At 39.8% G+C, this 17,729-nt stretch overlaps 2 non-coding genes across 2 annotated transcripts; both read right to left on the minus strand.

Moving 5' to 3' along the window:
- Window positions 1–748: 748 nt before the first annotated feature.
- On the minus strand, window positions 749–855 carry LOC148571763 (small nucleolar RNA R71). Its single transcript, XR_015908755.1, has one exon. It is a non-coding gene; the product is annotated as a small nucleolar RNA R71 (small nucleolar RNA).
- A 14,856-nt stretch (window positions 856–15,711) lies between these two features.
- On the minus strand, window positions 15,712–15,819 carry LOC148571764 (small nucleolar RNA R71). Its single transcript, XR_015907884.1, has one exon. It is a non-coding gene; the product is annotated as a small nucleolar RNA R71 (small nucleolar RNA).
- Between the last annotated feature and the right edge of the window lie 1,910 nt (window positions 15,820–17,729).

The following is a 17,729-nucleotide window of genomic DNA, read 5'->3' on the forward strand; positions in this document are numbered from 1 at the left end:
TTTTAGTTAATTTCTTCCATTCCCCCTACTTTTTCTTTGTTATTTACAATTCATTTCACTAACCCACTAACTGTTTGATATATTGCATCACTCACATTAACAGTAATTCTGACAGAAATACTTTTTGCATCTATTTTCCTTGCTTGTACTTGTTGGTTGTATGACAGAGAGAAGAAGCGGGGCTTCAACTTCCTTTGATTCTGAACCTAAAAGGACCTTCTTGAGATTAAGAAGGGAAGCAAGAGGAAAAAGAGTAGTTGGTGCTGAGGAAGAGGAGGAATACTTTGAACCAAACATGGAAGAAAACATGGAAAACCATCATGAAGAAGAGACTCACAACCATGGCGGAAGAGGTCGAGCAAATCATGCTGGGGAGGATAGAAGAGTTTTAGGCTCTTACATCAATCCAAACACAGGAAACTGTGGAAGTAGCATTCAAAAGCCAACCATCCACGCCAATAATTTTGAACTGAAGCCACAGCTCATCACCCTTGTTCAGAACAACTGTTCGTTCGGAGGAAGTGTCCAAGAAGACCCCAATCAATATCTAACCACCTTCCTGAGAATATGTGACACAGTGAAGTCTAATGGTGTTCATCCTGACGCCTATAGACTGCTCTTATTTCCATTCTCACTCAAAGATAAGGCAGCCAAGTGGCTGGAGTCTTTCCTGAAGGAGAGCTTGACAACTTGGGAAGATGTGGTGAACAAATTCTTAGCAAGATTTTACCCTCCTCAACGAATCAATAGGCTGAGAGCTGAGGTCCAAACTTTCAGGCAACAAGATGGTGAGACTCTTTATGAAGCATGGGAGAGGTTTAAGGACCTAACAAGGAGGTGCCCACCAGATATGTTCAACGAATGGGTGCAGCTGCACATTTTCTATGAAGGCCTGTCATATGAATCAAAGAAGGCAGTAGACCATTCATCCGGAGGATCTTTGAACAAGAAGAAGACCATTGAGGAAGCCATAGATGTCATTGAAATTGTAGCAGAGAATGACTACTTCTATGCTTCCGAAAGAGGGAACACTAGAGGAGTGATGGAGCTAAACAATGTAGATGCTCTGCTGGCCCAAAACAAGCTCATTACCCAGCAGCTGGCTGACCTCACCAAGAAGATGGAGAGAAATCAAGTAGCAGCAATCACCACTTCATCAACAACCCAAGAAGGAGTGAATGAAGAAGCAAAGGGAAGTCAGGAGCAAGTCAACTACATTGGGAATTCACCTAGGCAAAACCATGATCCATACTCCAAGACCTACAACCCTGGATGGAGGAATCACCCAAACTTTGGGTGGGGAAATCAACAAGACCAAAACCTTGATCAAAGACGCCCAAATCCCAACAATGCAAGCCACCAACATTTCACATCTAGACCATATCAATACCCCAATAACAACACCTCTCCACATCCACATCAAAACCAAAATAACTTACCTCATCCTTCCACCTCTAATCACGATCTACAATCACTTGATGACAGACTCTCAAGGATTGAGAATCTACTTGAAGGCATAGGCAAGGAGATTCAAGACAACAAGGTGTTCAAGGAGGAAGTGCGAGCCAGTTTCAAGAACCAGGGAGACACAATCAAGAGGTTGGAATATCAAGTGGGGTATCTCTCTGAACAAATTCCCAAACCCACAGATGGATTCCCAAGTGACACAGAGAAGAATCCAAGAGGTGAAACAAAGAAAGTAAGATGAGAAGATTGCAAGATGGTCACTATAAGTGATAAGGAGACTGAGGACAAGCCAAGCAAGCTGTCAGAACAACCTGAAGATACATCAGTAGAGAAGAAGGAAAAAGATCATCAAGAACCAGAAATCTCACAACAGGAGCTGCTGAGACTCTATGCACCTTTTTCCCAACTGCTCAATGGTGCTGTGGAGAAGAGAATATACTCAAGGTTTATAGATTTGTTTGCATCTCTGCATGTCAACATACCATTCATCAACACTATTCAACAAATGCCTGCATACATCAAGTATATGAAGGAGCTGCTTCCCAGGAAAAGCTCACTCAAGGGAGGCCAAACTATAGTGATGAACAAGGAGTGCAGTGCCCTCATTCAACCACAGTTGCCTATGAAAAGAAAAGATTCAGGGAGTTTTCATGTCTCCTGTGCCATAGGAAAAATAATGTTTGATAAAGCACTCTGTGATTTGGGAGCAAGCATCAACTTAATGACCTTATCCCTGGTGAAGAGGCTGAAGATCAATGAGATAATGCCCACAGATGTAGTCATAAGGCTGGCAGACAAAAATAAAAAACAAGCAATAGGAGTGGTGGAAAATGTATTGGTAAAGGTTGGGAAGTACTTTCTTCCCACAGACTTTGTCATCTTGGACATGGAAGAGAGTCACAGTCACCCAATCATATTGGAAGACCATTCCTAGCTACAGCCAGAGCACTCATAGATGTGGAGTGAGGGGAGCTAATATTGAGGATCCATGATGAACGACTCAGCTTTAATGTCTTCAAACTCTCACAAGAATTAGACCAAGAGAACAAAGAACCAAGCAAAGATCATTATGAGATGCTGACAGAGGAAGCAAGCACTGAAGCACAACCAGCCCATCTGGGAAAGCCCTTGGTTGATGAACAAGGAAATAAGCAGTTGTCACAACTCAAGGAAAAGCTGGAGGAACCTAAACCACCAGAGACATGTGAAGACAACAACAAAATTCCCTTAGAAGAAGAAGTCACCACGAGCAAGGCAACATCAAAAGGGACAAAGAAGAAGGTACCAAGGGGGTGGAGGAACAAGAAGATCCCTACGGAAGACTTCTCTCCAGGGGATAAAGTGATATCAGCTTACTTCCCAGATATCCCCCCTGATCTCCCCACTGTACCATCTCAGTTACCTAAGGTCTTCACTATCAACAGAGTTCTCTCCTTGGAACATGTAGAGATCATTGATACAACCAATGGATATAAGTCCAAGGCAAGAGGGGAGGACTTGAAGCATTATCAACCTCCCTGATGAAGGAGAAACGTCAAGCTAGTGACGCTAAAGAAGCGCTTCATGGGAGGCAACCCATGTTTTATATGCTTTTAATAGTGAATAAGTCAATATTCATGAATTCCAACCCAAACTTGACAAACACTTGGTGAAATCCTTGTTATGCAGTATATAGTGAAGAACAAGTTTGGTGTTCAAAGCATGCCAAGAAAGCATGGATGCAACTCAGAGCATGCTAGTCTTGGAGCTTTGAACAGAACTTTTCATCACAGTGCTCCAAACTAAGTTTGGTGTCACCCCATGGTGCCACCAATGTGCATATAAGGATACATAGTTAGTTAGTTAGTTGGAGTTCATGAATAAACAAAATCTTTTCTTCTTTTTAGTATTCTAGCCGTAAAGTTTAACTTGTTTTTTTTTTTACTTTTCTTATTTGATCTTTATAGGGAAAAGGAGAGGAGCATTGAAGGAGATTGATTGGACAATTAAAGGAGAAAGGTTTGGCCACTTCATGAAGAGAAACTACACACTTGTATCAAGAAGGAATGCATTGGAAAATGTTGCCATGCAACATTGAAGAAAGGAGACTCTTGAAGACCGAACCAATAACCCTCATAAAGTGATGATCCTTGTCCTTTCTCCATGCACAACCCCAACCGTCCATCAAGCAACCATTCCATCAATCCACACCATCCACTCACTCATAATCTCCCTATATAAATGAGTCCTAGTGCATGCTTACCCCTCACATTCAAATTCCCACTCTCCACACTTCACACTTTCGACATCCAAAACCCCTTCATCACACCTCGTCTTAACCAACCAAATTCCTCATCTATCCTTACTTTTCAATCCCCTCAAACAGCAACTCAAATTCATGGCATAATTAAGTTCCAAGAGGCAAAAGAGGAAGGAACCAATGGAGAACATTCCTTTCGATGAGAAGAGATTCAAAACTGCCTTCCATGAACGAGAATTTGAGCGGATAAAGCTCAAAAAGATACTGCCCGAGTTAACCTTCCAAATCAATGAAGACGAATGCCTACAGATTTGGGAGAAAATTGAATAAAGAAGGTGGCAAAGGCTCACTAATTCATAGGGGAAGATCAATGCAAACCTCATCAAAGAGTTCTACGCAAATGTAGTTAGAGAAGACAAAACCAGGGCCCCAACCTTCAAAAGCTATGTAAGAGGAAAGGAGGTAGACTTCAGCCCAAATGCTATAACAAGGACTCTTCACTTGAAATTACCACATTTTGATGAGCCCAGTTATCATGCAAGGATAAGTAAGAGCCCTGACAATGATGAGCTCACAGAAATCGTGACTGACATCTGTGTCATAGCAGCTGATTGGGAGAGGTATGCAGATGGAAGACCCCGGTTCATCAAGAGGGGAGACCTTAGCCCGGAAGCCAAAGGGTGGTTTGAACTCGTAAGGAGGTCCATCCTTCCTGCTGCAAATAATTCAGAGGTCAATATTAATCAAGCCACTATGGTACATTGCCTAGTACAGGGTGGAGAAATCAATGTGCATGAACTCATAGCTGAAGGGATTCAAGAGTCAGCTGAGAAGGTTGATTCAGGTGCCAGGCTTTGGTACCCCAGCACCATTCTCAGATTGTGCACAAAAGCCAAGGTGGTCTTTGAGGATAGCAATCCAGACTGGGTGAACCCTGGGAGGCTAATGACTATCCAGCGTCTGATCTATACTACACCTGCTCAGCAACAAAGAAGGCCACAAATAGGGAAGCTAAAAGCGAAAGAAGGAGCTCACCAAGAGGAGCATCATCAGGAAGAATATCAACAAGAAGAGCATCATGACCCAACCGGCTTGAATATGAACCACCTTCTAAGAGCCATTGAAGATTTAGGGATGAGGCAGATGGAAGGACAAGAGCAAATACTAAACCTTCAGTCCAACTGGATGAGCCGACAAGAAGAATGGCAGAAACAACAAATGGAGCAGCAACAGGAACAATACTCCCAGCTCACTCAAGCCATCCACCAAGTTACTGAGAGGAAAGAACGTCAAGATAAGCACTTGCAAGAACTCAATCAGCGGCAAATAGCTCAGATGAAAGCATTCAATGAGTTCACTGTACTTAATAAAGGATGGCAACTACATAGGGAGGAGTTCAACAAAAACACTCAGGCCAAGTTGAACTACATATCTAGTAATATGCATCATCTACACTATGCCATCCCTACATATGATGAGGTCCAAAAAGATTTTGTAGAACAAGAAGAAAGGAAGGTGAAACAGCAGAAGGAAATACTCAAGAAGAAGATGGAAGATGGCAGTTTCTAGAAGAAGTTGATTGGAAAAAGCAAAGGGAATGGGAGTACGAGCACTCAAAAGGGACACAAGGAGGACAAGCAAGGAGGAGAGCATGGGCAACCACATGAGTAAAAGGTGGTGGAGTTCCTAATTTTGGTCCATCTTTTTCTATGCTTTGAATAAGGAAGATCTTGTATGAAATAGAACATGCTTCCATAATAGTTTGAACCTTTTCAAATTCTGTCTTTTAAGATTTTGTGTTGAAGAGGTCTATGTTTGCTAGTCTTTATGTCACTGTATTCTTACTTTGCTTACTTGTATGTTTGTCCCTTTAAATCAAATGAAAAAGAGAATATATATTTCAAAAGACCAGAGAGGAGTTCATACTATGGAGTAAGTTCATGAGTTTATGGTATAGCCATAAGTTAGCTAAGTTGGTTCAACCATAAGGTGTGAAGACAACTATCTGTCAGGAAAACTATGCTTGAGACACACCCCATGAAACTAGCTAAATAAGAAGATCCTAATAAGAAAAAGGGAAAGAACAATAAAGGTTAAAAAAATGAAAGAAAAAGAGTAAGCAATAAGGCTAGACCAATGGTTTTAATCTTGAGGCATGTGTCTGTGGTGCTCCTGTGTGAGGGATCTACTTGGATGAATAAGCTCGTAGGGGTGCCTTATCACTTGGTAACTTGGGTTAACTAACTCGGGATTATCAGCTGAAAGTCCACTATCAAGAGTAACCCTCACTACAGAGCATTTAGTAACCCAAAGAGGTGCTGGACACCAAGGTCTCAAGAAAAGAAAATAAATAAACTATATGCCTGTGGTGTGTATGTATGGGGGAGAGACTTGAGGGAGTAAGTCCTTAGGGGTGTCTTAACACCTAGTACCTTGAACCAACTGGTTCGGAAGTGTTGGCTGAAAGCTTATCTTAAAGAGTCGCCCCCTTACAGAGCATTTAGCCTAAGAACACAAATAATCCCTGAAATAACAATAAAAGGATCAAGGAATAAAAGTCTCATGGGATGCAATCACAGTGAGTATTCTAGGACATGATAAAGGTCTGAAAGCCAGGAATGAACCTAAGTTGCTATGCATGAAACCACCATAAAACCAGGGACATGACTTCCACAAGAATGATTCATTTCTCTTGGCATTCCATTCATCATTCTCTTGTTCCAGTACTTGCTTAGGGACAAGCAAGCTTTAAGTTTGGTGTTGTGATGCCAGGGCATTTTGGCCAGTTTCACTGACCTTTTCTTTACTGTTTTTAGGGTAGTTTCATGCATTTCCTTAGGAAATAAGCTAGCTTTGGGTAGATATTCACTTACATCTTGATTCAAGCATACATTGTGCACTTTACATGATTTCATGAGGATTTTGCATGAATTTAATGACAAATTGAATGTTGCATTTCCCATGACTTGGATTAGAACTTTAATGTACTTTATTGCTTGATTTCAGGATAAAGGAAGCAAAGAAGAACCACATTAGTGGCTACGTTAGTTACACTAATGTTAACACTAACGTGGAATGGGAGTAACTTGCAAAGTTAATGAGAAAAGTAATTTCCAATAATGCTCTCGAAGCCATCATTGCCCACGTTAAGAGTCACGTTAACTAAGTTAACGTGAACTCTAACGTGGAAGAAAGGAAATAGAGCCAACGTTAGTGACACTTAACATTATCACTAACATTGGACCAAGCTCATAAGTGGCCACGTTAGTTGCAAAGTTAACTTGGTTAACGTGGCCTCTAACGTTAAGAAGTAAAGGGGAAGCCAACGTTAGTGACATTCAACTTTATCACTAACGTTGGCTAAGTCACAATAAGCCACGTTAACTCCCACGTTAACCTAGTTAACGTGGAAGCTAACGTGAAGAAACAAGGTGGTCGACAACATTAGTGACACCAAACATTGTCACTAACGTTGGAAGGAACCCACACAAGCCCCAATAAGCCACGTTCACTCCCACGTTAACTTAGTTAACGTGGAAGTTAACGTGAAGAAGGGAGGAGATCGCCAATGTTAGTGACACCCAACATTGTCATTAACGTTGGAATGAGCCCACACAAGCCACTATGAGCCACGTTAAATCCCACGTTAACTTAGTTAACGTGGAAGCTAACGTGGATAAGGGAATGATGAGCCAACGTTAGTGACACTCAACTTTGTCACTAACATTAGAGATGGCTAGCATGGCCACGTTAGAAGCCATGTTAACCTAGTTAACGTGGACTCTAACGTGAGAAATAGGGGCACATTGGAACGTTAGTGACAATGGTAAGTGTCACTAACGTTCTCGAAGGTTGGCAAGCCTACGTTAAAAGAGCCACGTTAACTAAGTTAACGTGGACTCTAACGTAGGGAAGGGAGAGACTTCTCAACGTTATTGGGAAAGGCAAGTCCCAATAACATGTGCGAAGGACAAAGAGGCAACGTTAGTGGCATCGTTTGTGCCACTAACGTTGAAGATAACGTGGCTCTTACTTGGGTGAGGAACGTTAGTGAAAAAGGTGATTGTCACTAACGTTCTCGAACCCATATTTTCACTGAACGTTAACACCACTAACGTCTTGAGCTAAAGTCTCTGCCCACTTCACACTTTCTCTCTGCAAGTAAAGCCAAGCCCAATGAAGAAGAGAAGTGCTTCAAACTCAAGATCCAAAGGCCCATACCCAAGACTTGAAGAGCCAACTAGAAGAACAGAAGAGTAGTATATATAGGAGTAGCTTTGAATTAAATAGAGTTGGAAATTATAGGGAGCCTCTTGGCATAGAACTACTCTCTGTATTTTACTTTCTCTGCACTTCTAGTTTCATCATGTATTCTCCATCTTTGTTTTCATTTTCCACAGCTATGAACAACTAAACCCCTTTCATTGGGTTAGGGAGCTTTGTTGTAATTTGATGGATCAATACTAGTTTTCACTATTCTTCTTCTATCTTTTCTCTTGATTTTACTTGAAAGCTTTCGATCTTCATCCAATTGGGTAGTTATCTTGGAAAAAAAGCTATTCATACTTGGATCTCTTCTGAACCTTGAAAGAGGAATGAAGAGATCAAGCTAGAAATGCTTTTTCATGCTGGACCAAATTGGGTTTGGATGGATATGTGACTATAATCCTCTCAACACTTGATTTGGGAAATACATGTGGTATAATCAGTGACCATACTTCATCTCTTCTCATGAGCAATTGACCAAGGAATTGGCTATTGATCAAGATTTGAGAGATTGAATTACAAGAAATTGTGATTCGATTACTTAAGATTGCCAAGGAGATCAATGAGTGCATTGATTGAGGAAGAGATGAAAATGAAATTGATCCGGAGAATGCAACATCTCCTGAGCCAAATGAACTCCCCATTCCTGATCTTACCCATTCTCTTTAATTTCAGTCATTCACTTTTATGAGCAATTTCCCCATTCCCATTTAAGATTCTGCAATTTACTTTCCGTCATCTACATTCAGCTCTTAATTTCTAGCATTTACTTTTCTGTTATTTACTTTCCTGCCATTTAATTTTCTGCAATTCTCAACCCAAATTCTGATTCGCTCAACTAGAACATTCCTCTAATTAAAGTTGCTTGATCAATCAATCCTTGTGGGATTCGACCTCACTCTATTGTGAGTTTTTACTTGACGACAAATTCGGTACACTTGCTGAAGGAAATTTGTTATGAGATAAGTTTTCCGTGCATCAGTCCGCGAGGTGCCATCTGGTTTCTATACACACCAAACAATCGATATTAAGTTGATCAGTCTCAATATCGAAAGTCTAGTGCTTCAAAGTCCCAAATGCATGCTCATGAATGTTTATGCCAGGTATATCAGTTAGATATTCTAATAGCACATAACACACATACAGAGAATGCACAAAAGCATAGTCAGTCCGTCCCTCAGGCTCTATAGGAACGAATTGCTCTGATACCATAATGTAACACCCTACCACATAGAGACTTATGCTTAAGTCATAAGACAGAGTTGGCGAGGTATTACGACCTCTAAAAATAAAATTTAGTACATATAGTATTGTGAAGAATGTTTATAACTAGGAGCCTTTGAAAGAAAAAGGGTAAATCAAAATCGCAACTCGAAAAATGCAACACTCCGATCGATAACGTAACGAAACAGATAAAGGATAAACTAATGCTATAATATACCCAAAGAGTGCCAAAAACACGAATATCTAAAACTCAAAATCCGGTTGCGAAGAAAACCGGTCCGAGCATAGAAGTATACTTAAATAAATATAAACATAGAGTAAGAAACCCAAGGGAAACCCCAAGGACAATATAACAAAACCTGTTCTGCAAAACAACCTCTAAGAGGAGTCAAAACAGTATACGTATATACATTATTTAGTAGAGATAAAAGCATCTAAGTAAAAACATAAGACCAAAAATAGAGTCCCGAGAACCAAGGATCTTTGCTAAACCAGAAGTCTCCAACATTCCTCAGTGAGAAGCATCACGTCCTGCATCTGAAAACCACAAAATCCGCATGGGTGAGAACCGGAGGTTCTCAGCATGGTAATAGTACCCATATATTTAACATGTAATTCCTGGGAAAGCCGAAGGCAATCCTAGAACTTCCACCATATAATATCAAAGCTTATAAACAGGCTAAACCATAAATGGCAACTGACTAAGGATCTTCAGTCTAACTAATACTTTCCTTTCCAATTCTTGCAGACCTCCCAACCACCAACAGTAGTATAAAAATGGAAAACACAATTATTCCAGACAAGAAGATATACATATGGGAAGCAGATATGACATTTAGATAATTAGTAGGTCATATGCAGTCAATTAGGCAAATCCAAACAATTCACATAGTATGCATATGATGAATTCCTGTCCTAATGGCTGATGATATCATTTGTCGGTTATATAGCCAACCCGACAAGTCCTGGTAGCTAACTATTGGACTGTCCCTCTGTCGTGCATCCCCAACTCGAGTTATACTCAATCATAAATTATAATTCATATCCAACACCCTCACTGGTGTATATTCACGGGGGCGAGCTCATCTGGAACTTTCATAGTGTCCGGCCACACTTACGACATAGGGTCAGAAGAGTATCGAGTCTCCACCTGGAGCACATGGTGGCTAGCCATTGCTTTCTCCCAGTGAAACTCGTATCTCAGATAGTGGAAGTGCAAGATTCACATTTCATTCAATACCCATATATGCAATCATATTTAGCCATAATTCAACAATAGCTCAGCCATACTCGGCCATTGATGATTTACATCATTTACCCTTTTTTCTTGCCTAAAAAGGACCATAAAAGAGCATAATCTCATTTGATCATTGCAATTCATGAACTATTTGATGGATATTATGGTACATTGCTTTGAAATGGGTTTGTGCTGAGTTTCAGGTGAAAAGGGCAACAAAAAGGGAAGAAAACAATAAAACAAGCTGGGAGTGTGAAATTGGCATGCCACTTGGAACAAACGCCATGAAATTGTATGGGTGTGGAACGCTAGGAGCTGGGCGTGGCACGCCAGTATTTAATTCCAAAAAGGATCCTCAAAGCCTTTATATGGGCGTGGCACGCTAGGAGCTGGGCATGGCACGCTAGTATAGTTTTCCAGAGAAGCATGATTGAATATTTTACATGGGCATGGCACGCCAGGAGCTGGGCGTGGCACGCCAGTATATTTTTTCAGAGAAGCATGATTGAATCTTTTTCATGGGCGTGGCACGCCAGGAGCTGGGCGTGGCACGCCAAGCCCATCACACACTATGGGCATGCCACTTGAACCATTGGGCGTGGCACGCCAGTTCATCAATCTAGAAGGGACAACCACTTGGGCATGCCATTTGGCATCGAAGGCGTGGCACACCAGCTTCAAATCATCACTTGGGCGTGCCACTTGAAGACCCAGGCGTGGCACGCCAACATTAAGAGAAGGCCAAAGCAAAGCTGGGCGTGCCACTTGGTGTCGAAGGCGTGGCATGCCAACTCTCAATCCTCACTTGGGTGTGCCACTTGAAGACCAAGGCGTGGCACGCCAACACTACAAAAGACCAAAGCAAAGCTGGGCGTGCCACTTGGTGTCGAAGGCGTGGCACGCCAACTCTCAATCCTCACTTGGGCGTGCCACTTGAAGACTAAGGCGTGGCATGCCAACACTACAAAAGACCAAAGCAAAGCTAGGCGTGCCACTTGGGCTCGAAGGCGTGGCACGCCAGGGACACCAACATATGTGGCGTGCCACTTGAAGAGCTGGGCGTGGCACGCCACTTTAACGCCTATCACACGCTAGCTGGAAGGTCACGTTTATTGAGTTTTCTTTTGCCTCCAAATTGTAATTTTTTTCTCTTTTGGATTTTCTTTATTCTAGTTCTAGGAGTAGTTGATGAGCGGATAATTTATACGCTTTTTGGCATTATTTTTAGTATGTTTTTAGTAGGATCTAGTTACTTTTAGGGATGTTTTCATTAGTTTTTATGTTAAATTCACATTTCTGGACTTTACTATGAGTTTGTGTGTTTTTCTGTGATTTCAGGTATTTTCTGGCTGAAATTGAGGGATTTGAGCAAAAATCAGATTTAGAGGTTGAAGAAGGGCTGCTGATGCTGTTGGATTCTGACCTCCCTGCACTTAAAGTGGATTTTCTGGAGCTACAGAACTCAAAATGGTGCACTTCCAATTGCGTTGGAAAGTAGACATCCAGAGCTTTCCGGAAATATATAATAGTCCATACTTTGGCCGAGTTTAGACGATGTAAAAGGGCGTTGAACGCCAGTTCTATGCTGCTGTCTGGAGTTAAACGCCAGAAACACGTCACAAACCAGAGTTGAACGCCAGAAATACGTTACAACCTGGCGTTCAACTCTAGAAAGAGCCTCTGCACGTGTAACATTCAAGATCAGCCCAAGCACACACCAAGTGGGCCCCGGAAGTGGATTTATGCATCAATTACTTACTTCTGTAAACCCTAGTAGCTAGTTTATTATAAATAGAACTTTTTACTATTGTATTAGACATCCTGGATTGTATTTTTGATCCTGTGATCACGTTTTGGGGGCTGGCCATTCAGCCATGCCTGAACCTTTCACTTATGTATTTTCAAACGGTAGAGTTTCTACACTCCATAGATTAAGGTGTGGAGCTCTGCTGTTCCTCATGAATTAATGCAAAGTACTACTGTTTTTCTATTCAATTCAACTTATTCCGCTTCTAAGATATTCATTCGCACTTCAATCATTCCCCCACAAATGCGTGCCTGACAACCACTTCCGTTCCACCTTAGATTGGATGATTATCTCTTGGATCTCTTAATCAGAATATTCGTGGTATAAGCTAGATTGATGGCGGCATTCATGAGAATCTGGAAAGTCTAAACCTTGTCTGTGGTATTCCGAGTAGGATTCTGGGATTGAATGACTGTGACAAACTTCCAACTCGCGAGTGCTGGGCATAGTGACAGACGCAAAAGGAGGGTGAATCCTATTCCAGTATGATCGAGAACCTCAGATGATTAGCCGTGCCGTGACAGAGCATTTGGACCATTTTCACAAGAGGATGGGATGCAGCCATTGACCACAGTGATGCCTCCAGATGATTAGCCATGCAGTGACAGCCCATCGGACCATTTTCACAGAGAGGATGAAAAGTAGCCATTGACAATGGTAATGTCCTTACATAAAGCCAGCCATGGAAAGGATTAGGACTGATTGGATGAAGACAGCAGGAAAGAAGAAGTTCAGAGGGACGAAAGCATCTCTATACCTTTATCTGAAATTCTCACCAATGATATACATAAGTATTTCTATCTTTATTTTCTGTCTATTTATTATTTATTTTCGAAAACTCCATAACTATTTTATATCCGCCTGACTGAGATTTACAAGGTGACCATAGCTTGCTTCATACCAACAATCTCCGTGGGATCGACCCTTACTCACGTAAGGTTTTATTACTTGGACGACCCAGTGCACTTGCTGGTTAGTTGTATCGAAGTTGTGAATGAAAAACAATTTATTAAGACGTGCGTACAGAGTTTTTGGCGCCATTGCCTAAGATCACAATTTCGTGCACCAAGTTTTTGGCACCGTTGCGGGGGATTGTTCGAGTTTGGACAACTGACGGTTCATCTTGTTGCTCAGATTAGGTAATTTTCTTTTTGTTTTATTTTCAAAAATTTTTCAAAAATCTTTCAAAAATTTCTCTTCTGTTTTCGAAAAGAAAAAAAAAATTTTCTTCAAAAATTTTTATTATGTTCTTCAGAATTTTTAAGAATGAATTCTAGTGTTTCATGAAGCATGTTGAAGCCTGACTGGCTGTAAAGCCATGTCTAAATTCATTTAGACTGGGGCTTCCAACCCAACATTATCAAGAGCAAGCTAGTTGTTACTAATCCACCTGCTGCTGTTCCAGATCCAAAAGATTTACATGCTAAAGTTTGACTGGCTATTAAGCCATGTCTAACCCTCAGATTGGAGCTTTAGACTAAGAGTGCAAGATTCCTGGAATTCATATTAAAAATTTTGGAATCCTTATTTTTCTTTTTCAAATAATTTTCGAAAAATCCAAAAAAAAAAATCATAAAATCATAAAAACCAAAAATATTTTATGTTTCTTATTTGAGTCTTGAGTCAGATTTTAAGTTTGGTGTCAATTGCATGCTCATCTTGCATTTTTTTCGAAATTTCATGCATTCATAGTGTTCTTCATGATTTTCAAGTTGTTCTTGGTAAGTCTTCTTATTTGATCTTGATGTTTTCTTGTTTTGTGTCTTTTCTTGTTTTACATGTGCATTTTTGCATTCATAGTGTCTGAACATGAAAGATTTCTAAGTTTGGTGTCTTGCATGTTTTCTTTGCATCAAAAATTTTTCAAAAATAAGTTCTTGATGTTCATCTTGACATTCAAAGTGTTCTTGGTGTTCATCTTGACATTCATAGTGTTCTTACATTCATCACATGTTTTGATCTAAAATTTCCATGCATTGAGCATTTTCATTGTTTTTCTCTCTCATCATTAAAAATTCAAAAATAAAAAAAAATATATATCTCCCCCTTTTTCACTCATAAATTTCGAAAATCAGATTTGACTTTTTCAAAAATTTTTAAAATCTAGTTGTTTTTATGAGTCAAATCAAATTTTCAATTTAAAAATCTTATCTTTTTCAAAAATCAAATCTTTTTCATTTTTCTTAGTTATTTTTGAAAATTTTAAAAATATTTTTCAAAAAATCTTTTTCTTATCTTTATCACATAATTTTCGAAAATAACATCATCAATTAATGTTTTGATTCAAAAATTTCAAGCTTGTTACTTGCTTGTTAAGAAAGATTCCAACTTTAAGTTCTAGAATCATATCTTGTGATTTCTTGTGAATCAAGTCATTAATTGTGATTTTAAAAATCAAATCTTTTTCAAAATTAATTTCAATCATATCTTTTCAAAAATATCTTTTTATCTTATCTTTTGCAAAAATTTGATTTTAAAATATCTTTTCTAACTTCTTATCTTCTTATCTTTTCAAAATTGATTTTCAAATTTGTTTCAACTAACTAACTAACTTTTTGTTTGTTTCTTATCTTTTTCAAAACTACCTAACTAACTCTCTCTCTCTAATTTTCGAAAATATCTCCCTCTTTTTCAAAAATTCTTTTTAATTAACCAATTGTTTCAAAATTCAATTTTAATTTAATTCTTCTATTAATTTTCGAAAATCACTAACCATTTTTCAAAAATAACTTTCGAAAATCCTTCTCTCTCATCTTCTTCTATGTATTTATTCATCTACTAACACTTCTCTTCATCTCACATCTCTGCTCTTCTCACCCTTGTGTTTCTTTCTTTACATTACATTCTTTTCTTCTTCTTTTCTTCTACTCACACAGGGACCTCTATACTGTGGTAAAAAGGATCCCTATTATTATTTTTCTGTTCCCTCTTTTTCATATGAGCAGGATCAAGGACAAGAATATTCTTGTTGAAGCAGATCCAGAACCTGAAAGGACTCTGAAGAGGAAACTAAGAGAAGCTAAATTACAACAATCCAGCAAGCACCTTTCAGAAATTTTCGAAGAAGAAGAGGAGATGGCAGCTGAAAATAATAATAATGCAAGGAGGATGCTTGGTGACTTTACTGCACCTAATTCCAATTTACATGGAAGAAGCATCTCCATCCCCACCATTGGAGCAAACAACTTTGAGCTGAAACCTCAATTAGTTTCTCTGATGCAGCAGAACTGCAAGTTTCATGAACTTCCATCTGAAGATCCTTTTCAGTTCTTAATTGAATTTTTGCAGATCTGTGATACTGTTAAGACTAATGGAGTAGATCCTGAAGTCTACAGGCTCATGCTTTTCCCTTTTGCTGTAAGAGACAGAGCTAGAGTGTGGTTGGACTCTCAACCCAAAGATAGCCTGAACTCTTGGGATAAGCTGGTCACGGCTTTCTTAGCCAAGTTCTTTCCTCCTCAAAAGCTTAGTAAGCTTAAAGTGGATGTTTAAACCTTCAGACAGAAAGAAGGTGAATCCCTCTATGAAGCTTGGGAGAGATACAAGCAACTGACCAAAGAGTGTCCTTCTGACATGCTTTCAGAATGGACCATCCTGGATATATTCTATGATGGTTTATCTGAGCTATCAAAGATGTCATTGGATACTTCTGCAGGTGGATCCATTCACCTAAAGAAAATGCCTGCAGAAGCTCAAGAACTTATTGACATGGTTGCTAATAACCAGTTCATGTATACTTCTGAAAGGAATCCTGTGAATAATGGGACGCCTACAAGGAAGGGAGTTCTTGAAATTGATACTCTGAATGCCATATTGGCTCAGAACAAAATACTGACTCAACAAATCAATATGATTTCTCAGAGTCTGAATGGAATGCAAGCTACATCCAACAGTACTCATGAGGCGCCTTCTGAAGAAGAGGCCTATGATCCTGAAAACTCTGCAATAGCAGAGGTGAATTACATGGGTGAACCATATGGAAACACCTATAATCCCTCATGGAGAAATCACCCAAATCTCTCATGTAAGGATCAAAAGCCTCAACAAGGCTTTAATAATGGTGGAAGAAATAGGTTTAACAATAGTAAACCTTTTCTATCATCCACTCAGCAACAGACAGAGGACTCTGAACAAAATATTTCTAATTTAGCAAACTTAGTCTCTGATCTATCTAAGGCTACTGTGAGTTTCATGAATGAAACAAGGTCTTCCATTAGAAATTTGGAAGCACAAGTGGGCCAGCTGAGTAAGAAGATCACTGAAACTCCTCCTAGTACTCTCCCAAGTAATACAGAAGAAAATCCAAAAGGGGAGTGCAAGGCCATTGAAATGACCATCATGGCTGAAACCACAAAAGAGGAAGAGGACTTGAATCCCAGTAAGGAAGACCTCCTGGGACGTCCAGTGATCAATAAGGAGTTTCCCTTTGAGGAACCAAAGGAATCTGAGGCTCAACTAGAGACCATAGAGATTCCATTAAACCTCCTTATTCCATTCATGAGCTCTGATGAGTATTCTTCTTCTGAAGAGAATGAGGATGTTACTGAAGAGCAAGTTGCCAAGTTCTTTGGTGCAATCATAAAGCTGAATGCCAATTTATTTGGTGGTGAGACTTGAGGAGATGAACCTTCCCTGTTCACCAATGAACTAAATGCATTGGATCAACTGAGATTGCCTCAGAAGAAACAGGATCCTGGAAAGTTCCTAATACCTTATACCATAGGCACTATGACCTTTGAGAAGGCTCTATGTGACCTTGGGTCAGGAATAAACCTCATGCCACTCTCTGTAATGGAGAAACTGGGAATCTTTGAGGTGCAAGCTGCTGAAATCTCATTAGAGATGGCAGACAATTCCAGAAAACAGGCTTATGGACAAGTAGAGGACATATTAGTAAAGGTTGAAGACCTTTACATCCCTGCTGATTTCATAGTCCTAGATACGGGGAAGGATGAGGATGAATCCATCATCCTTGGAAGACCCTTCCTAGCCACAGCAAGAGCTGTGATTGATGTTAACAGAGGTGAACTAGTTCTTCAATTGAATGAAGACTCCCTTGAGTTTAAACTCAAGGACATCCTTCTGTAAACATGGAAAAGAGGCACAGTAAGCTTCTCTCAAAACAGAGTCAACCTGAGCCCCCACAATCAAAGTCTAAGTTTGGTATTGGGAGGCCACAACCAAATTCTAAGTTTGGTGTTGAACTCCCATATCCAAACTCTAAGTTTGGTGTTGGGGAGTCTCAACAATGCTCTGAACATCTGTGAGGCTCCATGAGAGCCCACTGTCAAGCTATTGACATTAAAGAAGTGCTTGTTGGGAGGCAACCCAATTTTTATTTATCTAATTTTATTTTTATTGTTATTTCATGTTTTATTAGGTTCATGATCATGTGGAGTCACAAAATAAATATAAAAATTGAAAATGGAATAAAAAACAGCAGAAGAAAAATCACACCCTGGAGGAGGATCTCACTGGCGTTTAAACGC

This window comes from Arachis ipaensis, chromosome B3 (genome assembly GCF_059453495.1).
Source record: "Arachis ipaensis isolate K30076 ecotype BB chromosome B3, ASM5945349v1, whole genome shotgun sequence".
Taxonomy (NCBI): domain Eukaryota; kingdom Viridiplantae; phylum Streptophyta; class Magnoliopsida; order Fabales; family Fabaceae; genus Arachis; species Arachis ipaensis.